Below are 27,079 nucleotides of genomic sequence, written 5' to 3'. Positions count from 1 at the left end.
TTGAATGTTATATACTAAATTCTGTAAAAGGAGATCTCTAACCTCAAAAAGAATTTACATACCAGGAAAAAAATTTTTTTTCCTCCCATAACCTTTGTGCCACCATTGCCCAACATATTTTACAATCAGGATAGATTTCAAACCAAAGGTTTTATGGCTCGTTTGACATTTATGTTTCTCATTTGGTAGCCTGTAAAGTACCTTCCTGTACCGAAAATACTACAACATAGGGGTGAAGGTTCTATGTAGGCACCAGTTCTGCCTCTTCATGTTCAATGAGATTTGTGATTGTTGTCTTCAACAATGGGTCCTTAATATCAGCTTGTCAATTGTTTTGTCAACAACCTCAGTTGCTTGAGGATTTACATGGGACCCTTTGGGCCAGACTCAACTGGATATATTGCAGTCCTGGTACTCGAAGCTTCCTTTGGAGTAAATTATCGTTGACAAATTTTAAAATATTTCCTTATATTAAGTAAAATATTTAGTTTATTTAAATCAAAATTTTTTCTTTTACAGACACTTAAATTTGAATAACTTTTTAAAAAATATTTTCTTTATTTATATTTCAAATGTTATCCCCTTTCCTGGTTTCCCTCCCTCACAGAAACACTCTATCACTTTCTCCCTCCCCCCTCTCCTATGAAGGTGTTCCTCCACCTACCCACGCACTCCTACCTCCCCGACCTCGTTTCCCCTACATTGGGGCATCTATTGAGCCTTCATAGGATCAAGGACCTCTCCTTCCATTGGTGCATGACAAGGCCATTCTCTGATACCTATGCAGCTGGAGCCATGTGTACTCTTTTGTTGACGACTTAGTCCCTGGGAGTTCGGAGGGGTCTGGTTGGTTGATATTGTTGTTCTTCCCATGGAGTTGCAAACCCCTTCAACTCCTTCAGTCCCTTCTCTAACTCCTCTATTAGGGACTACATGCTCAGTCCAATGATTGGCTAATAACATCTGCCTCTGTGTTTGTAAGGTTCTGGCAGGATAGATGTTGATATTACAGGGGACACAGGTTTGGTCCCCAGAACCCACCTTGATGAATTTATTGACTCACTTTACAGCCCCCATCTCCATCCTCCCAGTCTACCTACACACTGGGCTACTCCCTACCATTTGCCCTTCCCCTTCACCACTGAGAAGAGGGAGGACCTTGCTGTGTACCAACCCACCCTGGCACCTCAAGCCACTGTAGGAAAAGATACATCCCCTCCCATTGAGGCCAAATGAGACAGCCTAGTTAGGGGAACCGGATATATAGGCAGGCAACAGAGTCACAGTCACAGTAAGCCCCTGCTTTAGTTGTTGGGGACCCACACGAAGATCAACCTGCACATCTATTATGTATATGCAAAGGGGCCTAGGTCCAGCTCCTCTATGCTTTTTGGTACATAGTTCAATCTCTGGGAGCCCCCAAGAGTCCTGCTTAGTTGACTTTGTTGGCCTTTTTGTGGAGTCCCTATCCCCTCTGGGTTCCTTAATCCTTCTCCCAACTCTTCCAGAAGACTTTTCAAGCTCTGTCTAGAGTTTGCCTGTGGGTCACTGAAAATTTGTTTCCATTGACCTCTGGCTGGAGCCTCTCAGAGAAGTGTTATGCTAGGCTCCTGTCTTAAAGCATAACAAAATATCATTAATAGTGTTGAAAAACTGAATTTAGAAATTTGGAAAAAGCATGTTAATGGAAATGCATTAATGTATAACCTTTACTTAAAGAAGGCATAGGAATTCTCTGTAACGAGCTAGGAATGTGAACTGGTCAGTTCCAGGAACTTGTTGGTCACAGAGACCCCCTCCAGCTAGGGCCCAGAATAAGGAACAGGATAACGGCCAGCCATTAAGAAGATATAATTGACCAAACCACATTCCTCTAGACAATGAGTGTGCAGGATGACTTCCTTGTGACCTGACTCAACTAGGGAGTGGGTTCCTTTAGAATTTTCTATTGTTTTCATGCTGTTTCCTTGGTAACCCCCCACCCTCCCTTTAGTTTATGGTTTTTCCCTTTAAATACCCCTCACTTCTTGTGTTGGGGGTCTAACCCCTCTGGCCTGCAAGGCTATATGTTCGACCCCAGATCTGGCTTATCCCAAATAAACCTCATGTGATTGCAGCAAGATCCGTCTCTCGTGAGTTATTGGGTGGTCGCATCATCCTGAGGCTGGAGTGAGGGTCTCCTCTGTTCTGGGGGTCTTTCATTGTCAGGCATTGGTACCTACACATGGGATGGGTTTCAGGTTGAGCCAATCATTGGTTGGCCACTCTCTCAGTCTCTGCTTCATCTTTGTCCACAGTATATACAGGACATATTTTGGGTAGAGGGATATGTGTTTAGATTGGTATCTTTATTCCCTCCATTGGGAGTCCTGCCTATATACCAGAGATGGCCATTTCAATTTCCATATCCCTCACTGATAGGAGTCTCATATCAGTGAGTCTCATATCAGTAGAGTGATCCTCTTAGACTCCCTGGAGCCACCCTCTTCCCAGCTCTCTGGCCCTTCCTAGAGATACTCCCTCCCCTTTAGTTTATGTTCAATCTTGAGTCTCTTTCCCTGGTGGCTCCCCCTACATTCAATCTCCTGATTGTTGTCCTCCCCTCCTCTGCTCCCACTCAGTTACTTCCCTCCATTCACCTCTGATGACTATTTTCTTGTCTCTTCTACGTGAGGTTAAAGCATCCCCCCTTAGGCATTTTTGTTACTTACCTTCTTTGGGTCTGAGGATTGTAGCACAGTAATCCTGTACTTTATAGGTAATATACTCTTTTAAGTGAGTATATTCCATACATGCCCTTTTGGGTCTGGATTATCTCATTCAAGATGACATTTTCTAGTTCCATCCATTTAAATTTCACAATGACCTTGTTTTTAATGGCTGAGTAGTATGCCATTGTGAAAATGAACCACATTTTCTTTATCCATTCTTCACATTAGAAGCATCTGTGTTGATTTTAGATTCTGGATATTATAAATGAGACTGCTATGAACATACTTGAGCAGTTGTTCTTGTGGTATAGTGGAGTATACTTTGGGTATATGCCTAGGATTGGTATAGCTTGGTTTTTTTATAGATCTATACCTAATTTTTTAAAGCTCATTTATTGTGTTCTTATATCTCTAATTCCCTTTCTACTCTTTCTTATTCCACCCTAATCCTTTCAAATGCCCCAAAACTAAGTAAGAGAAAAAGAAACTTAGAAGGGAAAGAGTGTATAGACCTCTATAGACCACATCCTGCTGATTAGGGAAGTTGTGCTTCTTGGATCCAGACCAATCTTCACTGTCAGGATATCTCCAACTTCTTGTCCTCAAACTGAAACAACAGCAACTCGGAGCAGGAGGAGCAGCAGCTGCTACAGGCCCTCTTGAGGCTCTCTTATTTATATCCTCTCCACAGTTTATATAATTGAACTATCTACAGCTGACAAAAATCATCCCCACCACTAGAACAGAAGACAATGATAGTTAAGGGCTGTGGACAAACTGAAGTGTGCCCTTCCCACAGCCTTGAGCAGGCTAACTAAACCTTAAGTGTTTGCCACAGTTAGTCTTCAGCCAACCGACCTTGCTGCACCTGCAGTTTCCTAGAGGAGCAGACTGCCTGCTTGCTGAGCTTGCTTTGCAACATATTCGAGCTGAAACAAAGGATAGATCTGTGGGCTCTCCCAATATAAATACAGTAGTAAATAGTAAACTTGGAGCCTTGATCAGAAACCTTTGTCTTGGCTTTATCCCTCTCTTACCTACCCAATCCTTTTCATTTCCAGCCTCCCTTTCAGGTATTCAGTTCATCTCTGCCTCCTGGACAGCTACTCTGAAGCAGCTGCATATATTTTTTGTTAGTATGTTACTGACAAAGATCAGTTGGGCTAAGAGTTTACTGCCATGTACAATGCCAGATTTTAGTTAACCATGTGATTCAATTCATAAGAATTGAAAAACTGCACGATTTTAAAAGTTTCAGTGCCTTATCTCCTGTTTATAATATTATATTAATTCTTTAGAATGTTAATGTAAGGCATTCAACAATGCTACAACTATATTAAATTGTTTTAAATGTTTCCTAAGAAAATAAAGAGTACTGTTATTATAACCACTAGCTTTACAGACTAATACTTAGTATGTAATACCTCTTAATTTTTTTCTAACACTGAAATTGAACAATGCATGTATCCACCAAAAATACTTGTTTCTGGCCTAATGAAATATATATTTAGCTATGTCTCATAGGAAGAATACTTGGAGTATGCCAAATTCCTTAGGCATACAACCTATTTGTACATCACTCTTTCAGTGTAGGCCAACCCTTGAGTATCACATAATATGGCTATTCATTAGAATGTTGCATTAAATATAAAACCAGTATACACATAAATGCAAAATTCTGTTTAGAACATACCTACAAGCAATATTAACCATAGAAGCTGCATTGTCAGACTGTTTGCTTTCGGCTTAATTTTTATTTATTTTCGAAATAGAATTTTTTTTCTGATAGATTACTTTTTCCTTTTCTCAGGTAAAGTCTCTCTTTCATCTAAAATTCTCTTCATATATGCCGGGAATTTCATCTCTCCCATAATTTTCTCCAAGTGTTTACATATTTGATCTATTCTTTGCTTTAAATAACAGTCAACAGTTGATATCTTTTCTGGTTTGGATAGTTACTGCTCATACTAATTTGTCATCAGAACAGGGGACTGTATATATGTGATTAACAGATTATACATTTCAAATGAGCATGTTTTTCTTTAAATAATTAATTCTTTTTTAATTGTTCACTTTAAATCCTGATCACTGTCCCTACCAGTTCACCCATCCACAGTCCCTTCTCCCATTTCCCCCTCCCCTTCTCCTCTGAGAAGTTGTAGTCCCCCTTCCCCATATCCACCCATATTGCCACATCAAATCTCTGCAGGGCTAGGCACTTTTCTGGCTGAGGCTAGAGAAGACAGCTGAGTCAGAGGAATAGATTCCATAGACAGGCAATAATAACTTTAGGAATAGCCCTGCTCCCTTGTTCTGAATATACATGAAGACCATGCTGCATATCTGCTACCTATGTGCCATGTGTCTAGGTCCATCTCATGTATGCTTTTTGATTGGTGGTTTTTACTCTGATAGCCCCCAAGCCTCAAGGTTAATTAACTCTGTGAGTCTTTTCATGGAGTTCCTATCCCCTTTTTAGCCCTGAATTCTTTCTCCAACTCTTCCATACAAGCTCCCAAGTTCTATCCAATATTTGGCTATCCATGCTAGGCTCCTGTCTACAAGCATAACAGAGTATCATAAAAATTGCGTCACGGATTGGTGTTTGCCCATGGGATTGGTCTCTGGTTGGGCTGGTTATTGATTGGCTATTCTTTCAGTCTGCTCCATCCCCCACCCCTGCATTTCTTGTAGGCAGGAAAAATTTTGGGTCAAAAGCTTTGTGGGTAGGTTTGTGTCCCTACCACTCCACTGGGGTTTCATCCTGACTACATCATGTCACTACCGTATCGTGACTGCTTCAGGTTCCATATCCAAACTGTTGTGACTCTCATCTAAGGTTACCCATTTATTCATTGAAGCCTCTGCTATCTCAGATCACTGACCCCTACCGGAGACATCCCTCTCCCCAGCTGCAGATTCCATTCATTCTCATTGCCATATGGCCATTTTCCCTGTCTCTCCCTACAAGTGATCCTGACCCCGCCCCCCCCACACCCTTTCCCTTCTTATCTCCTCTCCCATAGACTTGCCTTCCTTCATCTGCTTCCTACAGCTATTTTATTGCTGCTTTTAAGTGAGATTCAAGAGTTCTAAATTAGGCCTTCCTTCTTGTGTAGCGTCTCTGGTTGTGTAGAGTATAGTATGGGTGTCTCATACTTTATGGCTAATATTTACATATAAGTAAGTACATGCAATTCATGCCTTTTTGAACCTTGGTTGCCTCACTCGAGGTGTTACACTAAAGTTTCATTCATTCTCCAAATTAACAATACCTTTGTTTTTTAATAGCTAAATATTATTGCATTGTTTAGATGTACCACATTTTCTTTTATCCATTCTTCATTTGAGGGATATCTAAGTTGCTTCCAGTTTCTGGGTATTATGAATAAAGATGCTATAAACATAGTTGAGCACATGTTCCTGGGGCGTAGTGGGGCATCCTTTTGGTATATACCCAGGAGTTGTGTGGAGGTAGAACTATTTTCTGATGAAATCACTGAGGAACTCAGGGTTCTCTAGAAGCACAGAAGTTATGGAATGTCTGTATATATTATGGAAAATTATTGTAATGACTTACAGTTTGTAATCCAAATACCCCGACAATGTGTAGCTGTGATTGGGAATTCCAAGCATCTAGTAGTTGCTTAGTCCCACGTGGCTAGGTGTTTCAGCTGGTCTTCTGTTTAAGCTGGAATCCTGAGGAGATAAGAAGGGAAATGGGGGGGCAGGATCATTTGTGGGGAGATCACCAGTATCATGCAGTTTTTATTACTATTGTTCTATAGTACAGCTTGAGGTCTAAGATGATGATGCCTCCAGTTCTTTTATTGTTCGGTATTGTTTTAGCGATCTTGGCTTTTTTCTTTTTTTCCATATGAAGTTGAGATTTGCTCTGTCAAGGTTTGTAAAAAAAAAAAAAAAAAAAGTGTTAGAATTTTGGTGGGAATGGCATTGATTGGTAAATAGCTTTTTGTAAGATAGCCATTTTCACTATAGCAATCCAACTGATCCGTGAGCAGGGGATACTTTTTGATACTTTCCTAAATTTCTTTCTTCAGTGACATAAAGTTCTTGTCATATAGGTTTTTCCCTGGTTTGGTTAGAGTTACACCTAGATATTTTATATTATTATTCATGGCTATTTTAATTGTTTCCCTAATTCAAGCTTTAGTGACATTTCTTTACAAATGTGATTGCCCTTGTATTTGGGGCATAGAATTAATTAATAATTCAGAATTAAGGTATCTTGGTAATTTTTTTTTCCTTTGATGAGTATGAAGTTTCCTTTTCTGTCACTTTTGAGTAATTTTTGTTAAAGTCTATTTTATTAGACATTAGAATGGCTACTTTGGCTTGTTTCTTTGGTCTGTTTGCTTGATAAACTTTAAGCCTTTTACTTTGAAGTAATGTCTATCTGAGGTAGAAATTTCTGGTTTCTTTAACAATTCATTTGGGTCATATGCTGTTTTTCTGGAAACAGTATTTTGAGAGATCCTGTGATGTTTTGATGAAAACAGCCACTTGTAAGGGCACATGATGGTTAGAAAGAATATAAATGGAACCCCACAAACAGGGAGATCGATCTTGTATTGCTACACAGTACGATGCTTCACTTCATTACAGGTCTATGATGGTCTTGCTTCTTCACTGGTCTTCGCTGCTCTTTACTTTGTAGAGAAAAACATGTCAAGGAACTACTGTTGTTATTCAGACAGCTTCTGGAAGCTTCTGATAAATTATGCCAATTCACTGGAGTCTTGCTGTTTCTGCTGGATCCTTCTGACACATGTTGGGTATTTGCTATTAAACTGGACTGCTGATATCTTTACAATAGAGGTACTATTTTTGAACAGGTCTCCAACTCACTTTTCCTATTAACCATCCTTTCACCCAGCTCTGATAGATAGGCTAGAAGGGAGGTTGACATTTTTAAGAACACTCAATAAAGAAGCTTTTGAAAAATCTAAGCCTACATTTATCTTTTATTGCTGAAGTATTTTTCTTGTATGCAGCAGAATAATGGATCCTATTTTCAAATGCATTCTGTTAGCTTCTGTCTTTTTATTGGAGAATTGAGTCCATTCTTGTTGAGAGATATTAATGACCAGTGATTGATTCTTTTTATTTTAATATTAGCGGTGTTTGTGTCTTGTGTGGGGTGGGTGATTGTATGTGTGTGTGTGTGTGTGTGTGTGTGTGTGTGTGTGTGTGTGTGTGTGTGTTTGTGTATGCATGACATTTGATTCCCTTGATTTTGTTGGTGTATGGAATTACTTATTTCCTGTGTTTTCTTGTATGTGCTCTCCTTGGGTTGAGGTTTCCCCTCTAATGTTGTCTGTAGGGCTGGATTTATGGATAGACATTGTTTAAATTTGAATTTGTCTTGAAATATTTTACTTTCTCCATCTATGGTGGTTAAGAGTTTTGCTGGTTATAGTAGTCTAGCTTGTAGTAGTCTAGTAGTCTAAAAAATCTATGATTTTGTTTTAGAGGTTGAAAAATATCTGTCCAGACCCTTCAAGACTTCTTATCAAGTCTCTGATAAGAAGTCAGGCATAATTCTAGTTAGTATGTTACCTGGCCTTTTTACTTTGCTGCTTTTAATATTATTTCTTTGTTCTGTAGATTTTGTATTATGATTTTTATATGACAGGAGAATTTTCCTTTCTAGTCCAGTCTAGTTGGTGTTCTACAAGTTTCTTATATGGTCATAGGCATCCCTTTTTTACACTGGGAAAGTTTTCTCTTATAATTTTGTTGAAAATATTTTCTGGTCCTTACTGCTGGGACCTTTCATCATCTTTTATTCCTATTATTTTTAGGCTAGGTTTTCTTCCACAGTGCCCCAGATTTCCTGGATATTTTATTTAAGGAATTTTTTTAGTTTTAATACTTTCTTTGAATATATCAATTTCTTCTATTGTGACTTCTATACCAGAGATTCCCTTTTCCGTTTATTGGTGATGCATACATCTGTCTTTCCTGTTCTCTTCCCTAGGCTTCCCATATCCAGGATTCCCTTAGTTTGTGTTTACCTTATCCTTTCTATTTCCAGGTCTTGAACAGTTTTATTTATTTCCTTTATCTATTTTTGATTTCCTATATTTCTTAAGATATTTATTTGTTTCCCCTTTAAAGACCTCTGTCTGTTTGAATGTATTTTCCTTTACTTCTTTAATGGATTATTCATTTCCTCTTTAAAGGCCTCTATCATTTTTATAAAATTGGATTTAGCATCACTTCCTTGGGCTTTATTTGTGCTGGGCCATTCAGGCTATCTAATAGGGTAGCTGTGCTTTGAAGGGGTAATATTGCCAATTTTTTTGTTGTTGTTTTTGTTGAATGTACTCTTTTGAGGACCTTCAGCCATCTTGGTAACTTTAGTACCTGGATGTTCCTGTTGTATTGGGTGAGGGCCTAACCCCAATGATCCTGGTGTGGCTGGCCTCTGATGGGTAGGTATCCTTGGGCTGTATGGTTCTGGATCAACAGGTCTGATGAAGGTAGATGAGAGGTGCTGGGAAAATTGAGGTCTGGCAAGGATAACAGGTAGCTCAGGTTATCGGTGGGTACCCCAGAGGACTCGGTGGGTAGGAAAAATGGGTGCAGGAAGGGAAATTAATGTGTGTGCTTCCTTGTCCACAGGTCTGATGAAGGTGGGTAGAGAGCTGGCAGGATAATGGAGGTCCATGAGGAAAGCAGTTGGCTCAGGACAGCTGGGGATGCCCCATATGACTCCATGGTAATTAATTCTTAAGGCCACAGAATTCACAATTAAATTTTCTTTCTTTATTTCCTTCTTTCCTTTTCTTTATTTTTTTTCAAGACAGAGTTTCCCTGTATCTCTGTAGACCAGACTGTTCTGGAACTCAGATAACCACCTGGCTTTGCCTCCTGGGTACTGGGATTAAATGCTTATTGCCACCATTCTGGCTAAATTCTGCTTCTTAAATTGATTTTGGTTTTTGAAATTAGCTCCTAAAGGCATATTTAAATGGTATACATCGTTTCAAATATACTATGCTATAATAAATGCCTAGTATGCAAAAATGAAAATACCACTTATATAAGGTAAAAGTTTATATTCTCAATATATTGAAGAAATACTATTTGTATAGCAACTAAGGCTTGGCTTTTGATATTTACTGATTTTACAGTGGGAAAAAAAATCAACAGTACTAAAGTCTGTTTATATAGCAGACACAACCTTGCCTTCTTAGAGTCATTTCATACCATTGCAACAGAATATGTAATAGTATTAGAAACATTCCAGTGAAATTAAAATTTCAATAAAAATTAGTACCAATTGTATACTTTTAAGGGAAAAAGATATTAGTTTTATATAAACTATCAATTAAAACAATGAGCTTCAATTCTACTTAAAGGATGAATCATTAAACAAATATTTTTGAAATTGAATCACATTTAATGAAATTAAAGCAGAGTACAACAATGAAGCAGTATATAACACCCTTGAGGCCAGCCATGATTTTTAATAATGGGTGTAGATTGATTTCCTGAGAATGGTATATCTCACATTATCTTTAGTACTCTATACATTTAACGCTAGGCTGAATGCATGAAATGCACCTCAGTGCTTGCTTGCTGATGGACAGCATACTATTTTAGTTTCAACATATTTGATTTTTATTTGTCTTTCTGAAAAATTTCTGACACATGTTTACAGTGTGATTTTCATGCAATTATTTTTCATGGATTATCATATGTTCTGATTTAAGGTGGAAAAACGCCTTTCACAAGAGGAGCCTAAGCAGTCAGGGGGATGGAAGAGAGGCTTCACTCTCACCTGTTTTTCTCTTGATTAAACATTTAGAGAAATGTAGCTACCACTCAGCTTATTCTGAAGGCATCTTGATCTTCTACTTCCTGTGAATGACTAACCATATTTATCTAAACAGCTAGAAATTTATATTGCCTTGAAATTGGATATTAATTTTACTTTCTTAATTTAATTTTTTAAATTCCATGATGGATTTAGAAAACTATTTGTAGTTGCTTGCAGTAAAATACTGAGTCCTGCTGAGCCTGAAAAACCAAGCCTCATTCATTACCTCCTCTCCCCTCATAAATTGTCCCCAGTGTCTAGTGGGGCATATTGATTTATTGGGAAACATTGGAATACCAGTAATGCTAACATCTATTTTTTATTGACATATGTTTTATTAAGTCAATTTTCACCATTCTGAAATTAAAATGTCAATAATTTAATCTACAAATACACTTTCAAAGCAAGCAATTATAGTAAAAAATACGGAGAACAAGCCAAGGCAATCCGTAGTCAGTTAATCTTTTTGAAATATTCAGAATGCTTTAAGAACATTCCACAAGGACCTTAAAGAAGGAATATGATGTACGCCTTTGTAGGAAAGACATCAAAGGGAGGTTGTAACAAATGAGGCAAATGGAAGTTTGGTGAACTTGGAACTAGTTTATTCCATGCTTCTCTAAAGGCAAGTAAAAAAGAGCACTGCTAAGTAGATCTTATTTTATTTACTTTTCCTTGAAAGAAAAATAAATTCTCCAACTATGAGTAAAAATCTACATTCTAGGATCATCAAGACAACAACAGATTGAGTATTAATATTAAATAAGATTCTTCTTAAGTACAGAGGCTGTCAGTCTCTAATAAAATTCAACTTATGTAGTTTCACGTATTCAAAAAGTTATTAATTCAAATGAAGCACACAACCCCTCAGGAGATGAGCTATAGTGTTTTTTTTTTCTCACAGCATAACAAAGACAAACAAAACAAACCAATGTATAAGGAAACCTTTTTATTTCTTCATCCCACTGTCTTTTAAAATCTATATGGAGATATGAAATGTACATTAAACAAATATAAAGAATTCCTGGCCTATATCACAACAGATGCTTATTGAATGAAAAATTAAGTTGATTGTCAATAAAAAAAAATATCCTCAATTAATAATGTTTCCTTGAAAAGGAGTGAATATAAAACCAAACGGAGGTTTTATATATTCAGTGATTTCCAGGAAGCTAAGGATCAATCAGACATCGAAGAATGGGCAGAGGGGACCAATGGCTTTTGATTACAACTTAAACGTAATGATAACTAGGTGAAATGGCTATTGAATATGAGGTTATTCAAATAAACGACTCAGAAATAAGTCTAGCTCTGGATAAGCCTTCAATAAACTTTATTTATGGAGAAATACAGTGCTCACGTATTCATGATATAGTTTGAGAGATTTTTACTATGAACAGAACACATGTGAAACTTAAAAGCAATCCTCCTCTTCCTTCAGAATATATATGTGTATATATTTATATGTGTATGTATATATGTATATGTATATATGTACATATATTTGATTATTCTGCTTGGTGAATTTTGATCAATGCATATTATATTATTCTCTCTGACTTATGCCTTCACCTAGTTATTTATATGAGTATATCTCATGAACACTCATACTTTGAGTTACTGTTTTGTATAGTGTAATTTTTTTCTTGTTAGAAATATCTTATATCTGGCCACTGAAATATGTTTCAGTTAAATTATATGTTGTTATCACTTATGCCGAAATGAGAGAGAGAATGTGTGTGTGTATGTGTGTGTGTATGTTCATGTGATTGTGTATGTCTGTGTTCTGTGACCTGCAAGGCACTGAGGGTTGACTTGACTAGATTGATCGGAAATGGAGAAACAGAAGCCATATGTATGAAGTATCTGGGCTATCGAGGGCTGTGTGGACTGATGGAGATAGACAAACAGAAACTAAGAAACTCAGTACATTTATTATATACTGCAAAAGCAAAAGCCAAAGTTGGTTAGCTTATCTCACTAGGCAGTCTATTTAACAGAGCATTCTCTGCAAATCCTCCCATACACTCTTTCTAACTTTCTTGCCATGATCGGCTCGTTGTTCATTTTTAAAAACCAGCAAATTTCTTCACCTTAGCGTGCACAATGCCAGGTGCACATGTGGGCAGCTGTTTCCTGCTCCGCTGTCCTCTCACACTGTCTGGAAACTCTTCATTTCCAACAACTCAGCAAGATTTAAATCCCCTTGCAGATTAAGTTTCACTAAGTAGTGACTAGAATTCAATAGGCTTCAGAGGAGCAAAGTAAATCTAGGGCTCATTGTTTCTGCCCTAGATACAGAGAATTTATTCATCCCACTTTTTGTCTTGTGAAAGCTCAGATGTTGTTGCTGTATGGAACAACATAAACACATACTCAGACACACATACATACGCATAAACACACACTACACACACACTTACACCATACATACACAAATATACAAACACATGCACACACACACATAAAACCACATATCACACACAAACACCACAACACACATGAACACATTTACACCACACACACACTCACACTATACATATGCAAATATAAACATGTGCCACATCACATGTGCACACACATAAATCCACATATCACCCTCCCACAACACACACAAGCACATACAATCACACATCACATACATATACATGCATATACACACAGAACGCACACACACATCCACACACACACTCTCTCACCACAAACATACATGCATGCACACACACAAACACACCACACATGCAAGCACATACATATACTCAAAACACATACATACATATATACACACACAGTAGGCACAAAAAAAGCATTAATATTATTTTCATTCATGGCTTTCTTCAATTTGAACCTTTTCCCTTGAAGAAGACAAACAGAAATGACCTTCTGTTAGTGTTCCTTCAAACTATATAGACAGCACTAAAGGAATTATCATCTTTTCTTTATTTGAAACAGTTTATCAGTCTTACCTTAAAACTGTACTGTATTTCTGTTCATAATTTGAAAGAATTATCATAAGTTTAATACATTGTACAGGGTCAGTATGCGACTGAACTTTCAAAAATATTTTGTGTAAGTTTTCATTTGAGTGACAATTTGCCATAAAAACTTACTACCAAGCAACATAGCCACCATACTTTTCTAAATTCCAGAAAGGAAACAAACACCAAAACAAAACAAAACAAAACAACTACCTAACAAAGACAAAAATAGATGTCAGCATCTAGACTAATCTTTCCAACCCCAGATATCTAGACTTGAGCATAGAAACACAGTAAATAAGAGTGAGAACAAAATGTCTCTGCTAGGGCACAAAAGCCCTAACACAACAGGCTTCAGTATACCTGAAGCATAATAAAAATAATAAAAAAAAAACAAATAAACTTAAAACAGCCTTTATGAATATGCTAGAGATTGTTAAGGAAACAGTCAATAAATCCCTTAAAAGAAATACAGGAAACACAAACAATAAAAAGAAAAAATTGGACAAATAAGAAGACCTGAAAATATAAATAGATTCAATAAAGAAGTTCTAAACTGAGGGGATTTTTACAAATGAAATATTTAAAAATTTGAACAAGAACTACTACAGAGGCATGCTTAACAAACCGAATGCAAGAGATAGAAGAAAGAGACTCGGTCCTTGAAAACCCAATAGAAGAAATTCATATATCAGTCAAAGAAAATGTAAAATCTAAACAAAACCCTGACAGAATATGCAAGAAATCTGAGACACTATGAGAAGGCCAAATCTAAAAATAAAAGAAACAGCTGAAGAAGAAACCTAGGTCAAAAATCCAGAAAATATTCTCATTTTAATATAATATCATATAATATCATAGAAGAAATATGTCCTATCACAAAGAAGAACATGCCTATAATAACATCATTAAATGTACAGAATACAGAAAGAATATTAAGAGATTGAAGGGAGAAACACCATGTGAGATATAAAGGCAAACCTATTAGAACTAAAACTGACTTCTCAATGAATACTTAAAAAAAAAAAAAACCAGAAGGGCCTCAAAAAGAGGTACAGAAAAATTCTAGAAGACCAGAAATGCTAACTCAGATTTCTATACATTCAATCAACATAGATGGAGAAAATAAGGTATGACTTGATAAAACTAAATTTAAGGAAATTTTGTTTATAAACACCACCCTACAGAAGGTGCTAGAAGGAAAATTCCAACCTACGGAAGTTAACTACAACCATCAAAATACAAGAAATAAATAATCACAGAACAGCAACTCAAAAGAAAGGAAATATACATGAACACCCACAGTATCACCATGACTACAATCACCACCATCATGACCATCAAACAGCAACAAAATAGGAATCAGTAATCAATGATCATTATCTCTCAACATCAATGGTCTCAAATCCCCAAAAAAGATGCACAGACTGACAAAATGAATAGGAAAACGAGATCCATCCTTCTTCCATATTCAAGAAACATAACTCAGCAACAAAGATATTACTTCAGCATAAAAGGGTGAAAAAGAATATTCTATGAAAATGGATTTAAGAAGCAAGTTTGTGGAAAAATTTTAATGTAACAAGATAGACTTCAAACCAAAACTAATCAAAAAAGTTAGGAAAGGACACCTCAAAAGAAATAATTCACCAAGATGACCTTTTAATTCTTTACATCTATTCCCCAAACATAAACCACACAAATTTGCAAAAGGAACACGACTACAGTTTAATTCATATTCTGACAATCAAACACTAATAGTAAGAGACTTCAATACACCACTCTCATTAACAGACAAGTCATCCAAAATAAAAATAAATAGATAAATCATGGAGCTAATATATGTTATAAAACAAAGAGACCTGAGAGATACTTAAAAAAAAATTCATCCAAACAAAAAAGTATATATTTTTCTCAGCAACTCCTAAAATTTTCTTCAAAATTAACTACATAATTGGACACAAAACAAGTCTCAATAGATTCAAAAATATTGATATAACTGCCTACATCTTATCAGAACCCCAAAGAGTAAAGCTGGATATCATCAACAAGAATAGAAACAACAGAAAGCTTATAAATTCAGGGCAACTGAAAAAGTCTTCTGAATGAAAAATGTGTCCAGAGAGAAGAAGTAAAGAAGATAGAGATGGAAAGATGGCTTAATGCTTAAGAGTCCTGACTGTTCTTCCAGAAGTTCTGAGTTCAATTCCCAGCAACCACATGGTGGCTCACAACCATCTTTAATAGGATCTGATGCCCTCTTCTGGTGAGTCTGAAGACAGTGACAGTGTACTCACATATATATGAAATAGAGAAGGAAATTAAAAACTATCTTGAGTGAAAATGAGTATACAGCATACCCACTCTAATGAAAAACAATGAAGATGGTTAAAAAAGGCACATTCATAGCACTAACTACATACAATTTTAAAAAACTGTGCAAGAGATCTAATAATAACAACATAATAGAATACATGACAAGTCTAGAACAGAGACAAGACAGCAAGAAATAATACAATTCAGGGCAGAAAAAAATACCAACAAAGAAAACAATACAAAGAATCAAACAAACAAACAAAGAATCAAAGAAACAAAGTGTTGGTGTGTTTACAAAATCAGCAAGATAGACAATGCTTATCCAACCTAACTTAAAGGCAGAGAGAAGAGTATCAAAATTAATACAATTGGAGGCAAAAGTTGAGACATAACAAGGTAAACCAAGGGACTCTCAAGAATCATATCAACATACTTTTACAAAAACCTTTATTCCACCAAATTAGAAAATCTACAAGAAATGGATAGTTTACTGAATATGAAGCACTTACCACACTTAAATCAAGATGAAATAAACAACTTAAACCAACTTAGAGAAGTAAAAATAGTCACTAAAATATCCCAACCAAAAGGAGCCCAAGGTCACATGGATTTAGTGTAGACTCATTCCAGATTTCAAAGAAATGTTAATGCTAGTACTCCTCAAATTATTCACCAAAACAGAAACAGGAAAATAAAAGCATTGCCCAATCTTTTTATGAGACCACTTGACCTTTATATCAAAACACATAAAAACTCAACAATAAAAAGTATTAGGCTAATTTTACTTATGAACATAGATGCACAAATACTCAGTAAAATATTGCAAACTGAACTCAAGAACAAATTAATTAAGATCATGCACTATAATAAGCTGTGTCCCAGAGACGCAAGGAGGGCTTAACATACATAAACCATTAAATTCACCATATAAACTATCTGAAATACAAAAATCAGATAATGAGCTCATTAGATGGAGAAACATCCTTTGATAAAATCCAGAGTCACTTATGAAAAAATAGATACAAGGAATACCATTAGGCTTAATAAAAGAAGTTTATAGCAAGCTCATAGCAAATATCAAATTAAATGGAAAGAAACTGAAAGCAATTATACTAAAATCAGGATAATGTCAAAACTGTCCACTCTAGTCATACGTATTCAATATAGAACTTTAAGACTTAACTATCTATAATAATAAGATATCTGAAGGAGACTAGGGAATCCAATTTGTTAAGAAAAAAGTCAAAGTATCATTATTTGTATATGATAGTATACATAAATGACCCTAAAACTTTCACTAGGGAGTTCATACAGTTGAGAAAGATTTTAAAAACAGCAAACTGATATTACAAAATTAAATAAAAAAAATCAGTAGCCCTCCTACATACAAATAGCAAATGATCTGAGAAATAATTTAAGGAAACAGCATCTTTTATCCTAGCTTCAAATAATATGAAGTACTTTGGTGTACTCTTACCAAACAAAGGAAATTCATATACAATAAAAACCAAAATCAAGTCTTTGATGGAATAAATTGAAGAAAATCAATTTTGTCAATTGAAAGATCTCTCATGCTCATGTATCAGTAGGATTATCATAGTAAAAATCGCCACTCTACCAAAATCAATCTATAAATTCAATGCAATGCAATCCCATATAACATTCCAACACCATTTTTCACAGAGCTTGAAAGGACAGTTCTCGGCTTCATATGGAAAAACAAGTAACCCAGGATATCTAAAACAATCCTGAACAATAAAACAAACAAACAAAGAAATGTTCTAATAAAAACAACATATATTGTCATGAAAACAGACATGTTGCTCAATGGAGTCAAATTGAAGATCCAAATGTGAATCCACAGAGCTATGGACACCTAAGTGTTGATAAAGAAACCATTTATACACAGGGGGGGAAAAATAACATCTTCAACAAAAGGTGCTGGGCAAACTGGATATCATGTAGATAGAGCCATACTTATCATGCCATACTATACTCAACACCCAATTGATCAAAGACTTCAACATAAGCCCACTGAAATTGGTAGAAGTGAAAATGAGGCATAGTATTGAACTCACTGGCACAGAACAGAGTTTTGTTAGCACAGGAAGGAACTAACATCCACAATTAATAAATGGGACTTCACGAAACTGAAAAGCTTTTGGTAAGGCAAAGGACACTATTATTGAGACAAAGTAGCATACAAAATTGGCAAATAATTTTATAAAGAATATACTCAATAAAGGACAAATATCCAATATATATATAAAGAACTTGAGAAACTAGATATTTAAAAAAACGGGGATTGTTTTAGTTTTAGTTTTTGTTTTTGTTTTATTTCATTTTATTTTTTCTTTTGGAGGGGAACCTGGGAAAGGAGATATTATAAATAAAGAAAACATCTAATTATAAAAAAAACACAGATAGTCCAATTAGAAAATATGCAGATATAAATAGAAATTTTTCCATAGATCAAATTTGATTGACTGAGAAACAGTTAAGGGAAAGTTCAACATCCTTAGCCATCAGGGAAATGAAAATCAAAATTACTTTGAAATTCCTTCTCAAACCTGTCATCATCATTAAGATCAGTAACATAACTGACAGCTCAAGCTGGCGAGCATGTGATGCAAAAAGAACATTCCTCCATTGCTTGTGGGAGTGAAAACTTGTACATCCAATATGAAAATCATTCCGGTCATTCCTCAGAAAGAAGAAAATCAATCTGCCTCAAGATCCAGCTATACATCCCTTCAGAATATAACTAAATGATATTTCATCCTACCACTGAGGTCACTTGTTCTACCATGCTCACTGCTCCTCTATTGATAATAGCCAGAAACTGAAAACAACTTAGATGTCCCTCAACTAAAGGATTGTTAAAGAAAACATGGCATACATATAGGTGGAGTATAATGTTAACTCAGGTGTTAAAAAACTGATGTCTTGAAATTTACAGGCAAATATCATTCTGAGTAAGATAACAGAGACCCAGAAAGATAATCCCTCTTTCTAATTATGTATTTTCTTATATGTAGATACTAACCATTAAGGAAATTTTTAGACCTGAGTGTTTAGGTATAGAGGAAGGGACTAGGGAAGACATACAATTCTCCAGGGGAGGTTAAAATAGATTAAATCTCATGGATAAAACTTGGGGTACTGGGAATTAGTACAAGAGAAGCAACAGTAAGAAGGGAGGTATCATTGAGGGAAGGAATGTGAGAAGAAACAGGTAGAACTGAGGGACATTTCTGGGACTGCTTGGAAAGCTAGTACTGTGGAAACTCACTAAAATATATGAAGATGATCTTCATGAAGTCTCCATATAATGAAGGATATGCAATCAAAACTTTCCATCCCTTGTCACTAAATAAAGCTTCTAGTACTGGGCTGATTTACATTGGTTTGAGTTGATAGCCAAAGGGATCACATAAAAATCTCCCCCAAACCCAACTATTGCCAAGACAATAGATTGCTTTCCACAAACTGATAACAATGTCTCATTGTCAAAGACAACACCTAAACAACTTACTGAACATGAAGAGGTGAGATAGTGCCTACATAGAATCTTCTTCAATACAGAAAGGTACACTTAAGGCTACCAAAAGATAAATCTAAAACTATCCAAGTCTCAAAACCTGACTCAAAATATTCTAGGCCAATGGTGGCAAAAGCTTATGGGAGTAACCAACCAGTGCTCAATTTGACATAGACCCATTCCATGAGAAGGATCCCATATTTAACATTATTGGATTACAAAAAGTAAGAAATTAGATAACTCATAGACCTAGGGTAAAGCTAAATACTGCTAGTCAAATATACTACAATTAGGAGTATATATACTCATAGATAGGGCCTTATTCAGACAATATAAGAGATGTTTCCTCCTGGAGCAGAGGGCGACAAATAAAGAGACCCAAAACCAGACATTGCACATACAGAAAGAGACCTTGAAACACAAAGCTGTAAGTGGGATTGCTTAATCAATTTTCTGCCCTCAGAGCTCAGTTAACCCCACAAGAAAAGAAATCAAAAACAGTGTGAGAGCTACAGAGGATGGAGAATACAGGAGAAAAAGGCTATCTAAATCTAAGGAGCAAAGTTCACATGAATTCAGAGACGGAAGCAGTAAGCAGAGCCTATACATAACTTTATCAAGTCTGAGATATAGTCAGTTTCGTATTTTTATAGGACTTCTTAGTGTGTAAACAAATGGGTCTCTGTTTGGGCACTATTCCTTCTATTAGTTTGGCTTGTCCACATTTGATGTAATGATTTTTGTCTTATCTTACTCTATTTTATTATGTTGCATTCTTGTTGGCTCTTAGAAGTCTGTAGTTTTATAATGAATGACAGAGAAGTAGTGGATCCAGATGGAAGGAGAGGTAGGTGGGAAGTGAAAGGACTAGGAGGAAATGTTTAATCAAGTTATCTTTTGTAGGAAAAGGATGTATTTTCAATAAAAAGGGAAATAAAGTAAATGAATTCCTAATAGAAAAAATGTAAATATGTTTCTTGTTTACAGCAAATAGATAGACTTACTTTCTTGATCAGTTCATTTAGTCTGTGTATAGAAAAATGAAAAATAAAATTAGAAATGAGGTTACTGCTCCATGAAGTTCCCACAACATGATTACCAGCAAAGACCAGCATAAGATCTATTCATTAACATAAACCACTCTCCAGGATCCATTATTAGTTTACTACTCGCAATGTGTTTGTGAACATTTATCCCTAGATGATATGTGATATGTAATAATAATCAGTCTCAGTATATTATCTATATATGTATATAAATATATTTAATTATAATACACATAGGAGCAGAAGTTGTAAATTTGAGAAGGGGTGACAGAATAGTATATAGAAATAATGCAAATAGGGTATACTTGTATGCAAAATTATCAAAATTTAAAATTGAAATTAAAATCTAAAAGTTACATTCATTTTAGAATTCTTTTTTATTGTAATTACATTTTAGAGAGCAAGGAACCTCAATAAACCTGGAAAATCTTCCTTTTATTTTTCAGATAACTGAAGCTCAATACTTACAAATCAACAAAGTATGGAAGAAGTTCAAGCTCTTAGAAATAACACTCTTAATACAAACTGGCTCAGATTCTATTTTTGTTTCATCTACTAACTGGTCTGCTGAATTAATATAACTTAAGTATTTGTGTGTTTCATTTATTTTCTACATAAAATAGGGTTCCCTTAAGGAACTGCCATGCCACCTTGGATTTTGCAGGAAAATATAATCCTGTATTCCACTTTATACATTGGTGTTACATAAACTCCTCAGGAGCCATAAAGAAATGTACACTTATTGCAGAGAAAGAACCAATAAAAGATCAAAGAAACAAAACCTTCTGCCCAGTCCCTTCTACTGGGACAGATTGATGGCTGCTCTGCTCCTCTGAAGACACCATATCCTGAGTCATCCCAGAGGATATGCTGTACTCAGAGCAGTTGGTAAGAAGTTCCCTCCCCTTGAAGTCCCAGAGCTGCCACTAAGAGCCCAGTAGACTTGGGACCCATTGCACATACACCCCCAAAAAAGCCCCACTCGCCTAATATTCCTCCCCTCTGCCTGATCCTTTCTGCTAGGGTAGACTGCTGGCTGGTTGGCTCCCCTGAAGACACCATATCCTGACCCCTCCCAGAAGACTTAGAGCAGTTGGTAAACTCATACCACAGCCTGAGGCATCCCAGCAGATCTGGTGCACACAGGGTAACTGAGCAATTGATCACCAGCCTGTCTGCTCCCCTGAAGACACCACAACTTGAAGGCATCCCAGGAGCTCTTCTGCATACAGGGCAACAGACAGCACAATCTGAAGACCTCCCAGAGGATCTGTAGCATGAAGAGCAACTGACACAACAGGCTAAAAGCATCCCTGGAGTCCTGCTGCACACAGGGAAACAGAAACCAAAGTCTGTAGGCTCCCCTGGAGGACACCTTCATACAGAACAACAGCTTGACTACTCCTCTGACGAACCAAAACTTTGAAGGACTCCCAGATCTACTGTAGCCAGGACAACCAGCTTCTCTGCATCTCTGAGGAGCCCAGAGTTGGAAGACCCTAGACGTGGTCTGCTACAGCCAAGGCCACAGGCTCTACCAGGAGACCTGATGCAACCCAGGAACAAAAGAGGTGGCCTCCAGACAGAATCACCCAGACCAACAAATACTAGGGATATCAAGATGGTGAGAGGCAAGCACAAGATCATAAGCAACAGAAGCCAATATATGTGGGCTTCATCAGAACCCAGTTCTCCCAACACAGCAAGCCCTGTATAAACTAACACATCTGAAAATCAGCAACCTAGATATTGGGAAAAAAATCTTCACTAAACCCACATCTGACAAAGGGCTAATATCCAAAATACATAAAGAACTCAAGAAGCTAACCATCAAAAAACCAAACCCAATCAAAAAAAAAAATATGGTATAACACAAAACTGAGAATCCATAACAGAGGAATCTCAGATGGCTGAGAAACATATGAAGAAATGTTCAAAGTCCTTAGTGATCAAAGAAATGCAAATCAAAACGACCCTGAGATTCCATCTTACACCAATCAGAATGGCTAAAATCAATGTCTTGGTGAAAACACATGTTAGTGAGCATGTGGAGAAAGAGGGATACTCCTCCATTGCTGGTGGGATTGCAAACAGATACAACTACTCTGGAAATCAATCTACAGGTTCTTCAGAAAATTGGAAATAGATCTACCTGAAGACCCAGAAATACTACTCTTGGGAATATATACCAAAGATGTCCCACCATACCACAGGGCCACGTGTTCCACTATGTTCATAGTGGCCTTGTGATAGCCAGAAGCTGGAAACAACATAGTTTTCCATGAAAGAAGAATGGATGCAGAAAATGTGGTTCATTTACATAGTGGAATACTACTCAGGTATTAAGAATGAGGATATCCTGAGTTTTGCAGGCAAATGGATAAAATTAGAAAGTATTATCCTCTGGTCCATGTTGGTCTATCTTGGGCATGAACTCGGTAATGAGTCCCACAGCCCCTGGAAGATGTTCCACTCCCAAGCGCTCTAGCATGCCCAGGATCAGGTGTGGAGGAGAACATAACATCTGTTCCAACACCACCGGGACCAACTGGGACCAGCGGGATCCAGGGATGTAGGAACTCTGCCTGACCAGTGGCGTGGGTTCCTTCGGAGCTGCACTGGTCTACCTTGGGCACTAACTCCGCAGCCAGTTCCACAGCTCCAAGAGGAGGCTCCATTCCCAGGTGCTTTAGCACAATCAGGATCTGAGGATACCTGGATACCAGGATCCCAGCAGCTCGGTCATACAAGGATCTCAGGATCTGAGAGGTAGCTTGTGAACTCTGATAGACCGAGAATCTCAGGACCCTAGGATCCCGGAATCGCAGGATCACAGAGAAACCTGTACTCTGAGGAGTTCTGACTCAACAAAAATTACAAGAAGGACAGGCTCCAGTAAGATATAGGGAGGGCAGAGAGCACTAGAGACAATCAGATAGCCTGCAAGCATGAGAACAGAAGCAAAAGAAAACAAGGCTATTTGGCATCATCAGAATCCAGTTCCCCCACCATAGCAAGTCCTGGATACACTATCACACTGGAAAAGCAAGATTCAGGTCTAAAGTCATGTCTCATGACTATGATGGAAGACTTTAAGAAGGACACAAATAAATCCCCTAAAGAAATACAGGAGAACACAGGAAAACAGCTAAAAGCCCTTAAAGAGAAAACACAAAAATGCCTTAAAGAGTAACAGGAAAGGGCTGGTGAGATGGCTCAGCAGTTAAGAGCACTGACTGCTCTTCCAAGAGTCCTGAGTTCAAACCCCAGCAACCACATGGTAGCTCACAATCATCCATAATGAGATCTGACACCCTCTTCTGGGGTATATGAAGACAGCTACAGTGTATGTACAATAATAAATAAATCTTTAAAAAAAAAGAATAAAAGGAAAGCACAAACAGGTTAAAGAAATAAACAAAACAATCCAAGATCTAAAAATGGAAATAGAAACAACAAAGAAATCACAAAGGGAGACAACTCTGAAGATTAAAGATAGAAAACCTAGGAAAGAGATCAGGAGTCAGATTCAAACATCACCAACAGAACACAAGAGATAGAAGAGAGAATCTCAGGGGCAGAAGATACCATAGAAAACATTGGCACAGCAATGAAAGAGAATGCAAAATGCAAAAACCTCTCAAGGAAAAACCTTCAGACCCTCTAGAACACCCGGGGACTAAGCCATCAACAAAGGAATACACATGGTGTATTCCAGTGAATATGTAGCAGAGGATGGCCTTATCATGCACCAACAGAAGGAGAGGTCCTTGGTCTTATGAAGGTTCAATAGATGTCCCAATGTAGGGGAATTGAGAGTGAGGAAGTAGAAGTGGGTGGGTAGGTGGAGGCACACCTTCATAGAGGCAGGGGGAGGGAAGATATTACAGGGTGTTTCCAGGACAGAGGGACACAGGAAAAAGGGATAGCATTTGAAATGTAAATAAAGAAAGTAGCCAATAAAAAGTATCATAAAAGCTTAATAAATTGAGATTTTATTAAAAATTAAATTAAATTAAAAGAAGAAAATATCATCCTGAGTGAAGTATCTCAGACCCAAAAAGACATGCATGGTATGTACTCACTAATAAGTGGATATTACAAAAAAAAAAAAAAGTACAGAATTCCCAAGATACAGTCCACAGAACTCAAAAATTTCAACAAGCTTTGGGGCCCAAGTGAGGATGTCTCAGTCCCACTTGCGAGGAAGGCCAAAGCAATCACAAAGGTGCAGGGAAGGGGGGACCTGGGATGGAAAGTAGACATGGGGTGTGGGGAAAGAAGAAACCAGATCTGATATTGCGTGTAGAAACAGTACTGAAGCACTGAGGGCCAGCACAAAAAATGGAAACAGGCAACCTCAGGAGGTAGAAGGTTGGGGGAGCCCTCTAGGATGCACCAGAGATCTGGGAGGTGAGAGACTCTCAGGACTCAAAGGGAGGGACCTTACATGAAATGCCCAAAAGTAGGAAGATGGAACTTATAGAGCCCACCTCAAGCAGAAAGACAGAGCATCAAGTGAGGGAAGTGGTTGCCACCCCACAATCAAAACTCTGACCCATAATTGTTCCTGTCTGAAAGAACTGGAGGGATGGAAATGGAGAGGAGTGTGAGGAAAAGAAGGTCCAGAGACAGGCCCAAAGTGCCACTGAAAGAGTCAGATGCAGATATTTGCACCCAGCCAATGGACAGAAGCTGCTGACTTCTGTGGTTGAATTAGCGGAAAACTGAAGAAACTAAGGAGAAGGGTAACCCTGTAGGAGGACCAGCTGTCTCAATTAATCTGGACCCCCAAGATCTCTCAGACTCTGGACCACCAAGCAGGCAGCATACACCAGCTGAAATGAGACCCCCAATACACATACACTAGAGGACTGCTGGGTGTGGGTTCAATTAAAGAAGATACACCTAACCCTCAAGAAAATGGAGGCCCCCAGGAGTTTAGAGGTCTGGTGGGGTGTAGGAGTTGGTGGGAGAGTCATCCTCATGGAGACAGGGGCAGGGAAGAGTTATGGGATGAGGAACAGTTGGAGGGTGGGCCAGGAAGGGAGTAAAATCTGTAGTATAAACAAACAAACAAAAACAAACAAGAAATTAAATTTAAAGAAAAAAAGGAAAAATAAAGAAAAAAATTTAGCTAAGTCTAGACACCAGCAAGGTGTTTCCTGGGCTTACGGAAGAATGGTAAAGGCTTAACAGGACCTCTATGTGACCTCCAAATAGCCACATCCTTTAAGTTTTACTGTAGCATGGATGACGATTCTCTGATGACAACATAGATGAAGCATCATCTTCTGTTAACCTTCAACAGTCTGTGTGCTCAAATACCTCCAGAGGTCAAATAGACATGGTCCCGGAATTACAGGCAGCTGAGCGGAAGGAAGAGAAGAGAATGATTCAAAGGTCTGATGAGGGTCTAATGACACTTTTCCATTTCTCTTAAGGCAGTGGTTCTTAATCTGTGTGTCACGATCCCTCTGGTGGTTGAACAACTCTTCCACGGGTGTCCTCTAATATCACCAAAACCAGATATTTATATTATGATTCAAAACCGTAGCGATATTACATTTATGAAGTAGCACAAGGAAAGTTTCATGGTAGGGAGTCACCACAACATGAGGAACTGAATTAAAGAATCACAACATTAGAAAGATTGGGGACTAAGGCTCTTAAGGAAATATATAAAAAAAAAAAAACAAAACAACTTCATCTCTCTCTCAGATCAGGGAGTCACAGCTCTTCTGAACTTTTATACTTCGATAACAGTTTACATGTCTTATTCATGATCTTGGGTGTCTGCAGACAATTCTCCAGGTGATAGAAACATTTCACAAGCTGTAGTTTGTAGGACTGTTGATATATTTAGAGTTGGAACTAAATTCCCTATTCATTGAACTGTGTTTATGAAAGGATACCAAGAACTTTGTGCTTGTGAGTTTAACATTTACTCTGTTAAATAGTATTATCTACTGGACTCAGTTCTGGGATTAAGTATACAGAGATATCTGGGACACTGCTCATATTGAAGAAGCATGAAGTCCAAAGAAACGTGTTAAGTTTCTATGAAAGGTAAGTCTTCTAACAACTTAACTTTGAGGCAGTCACTACCATTTCGAAATACTGTTTTGAAAATAAGTAAAAGTAACTTCAAAGAAAAGAAGTTGTTTCTTTAAGTTAAAAAATAAGTTTGAGGTATTTGATTTCAATTATGTTCAACAGTCTTGTAATATTAGAGCTAATACTAAATATACTTGCTTACATGTATGCTGTATAGTCAGAAACAGTAAACTATAATGTGTACATTCCCTCTGTACAATTATATTTCCTTACAGTAAACAAGGAGATACATCACAAAAGAGTAAAATAATTTCCTCAAGAACACGGTGGGAACAAGTTCAAGCTGTAGTTTGATTTAATGTAGGCAAATAATATAAATTAACTTTTTCTCAGAAGATCTGATTAGTGAGCCTTAAAGGAGTTAACACAGCTTTATTTCACGAAACACCACCTAATATGAATCACTTTGACCACATATACATATATACATACATATATATGTATATATATACATATGCATATATACTATCAATCTTAGAATAACAGTTTTCTGAAGGTATCAATTGAAAATGGATAAAAGA

General features: G+C 37.1%; 1 long non-coding RNA gene across 1 annotated transcript in view; it reads left to right on the top strand.

Moving 5' to 3' along the window:
* Positions 1–21,030, top strand: part of LOC116094728 — a 54,155-nt gene extending 33,125 nt beyond the window's left edge. The window contains exons 2-3 of the long non-coding RNA XR_004120278.1: positions 9,360–9,456; positions 20,888–21,030. This is a non-coding gene — a long non-coding RNA (uncharacterized LOC116094728). The remainder of the gene's footprint in view (positions 1–9,359; positions 9,457–20,887) is intronic.
* Positions 21,031–27,079: the final 6,049 nt, after the last annotated feature.

Source organism: Mastomys coucha, unplaced genomic scaffold, assembly GCF_008632895.1.
Source record: "Mastomys coucha isolate ucsf_1 unplaced genomic scaffold, UCSF_Mcou_1 pScaffold17, whole genome shotgun sequence".
Taxonomy (NCBI): Eukaryota; Metazoa; Chordata; class Mammalia; order Rodentia; family Muridae; genus Mastomys; species Mastomys coucha.
Note: the sequence above shows the minus strand (reverse complement) of the source record. Positions and strands in the feature narration are given on the sequence as shown.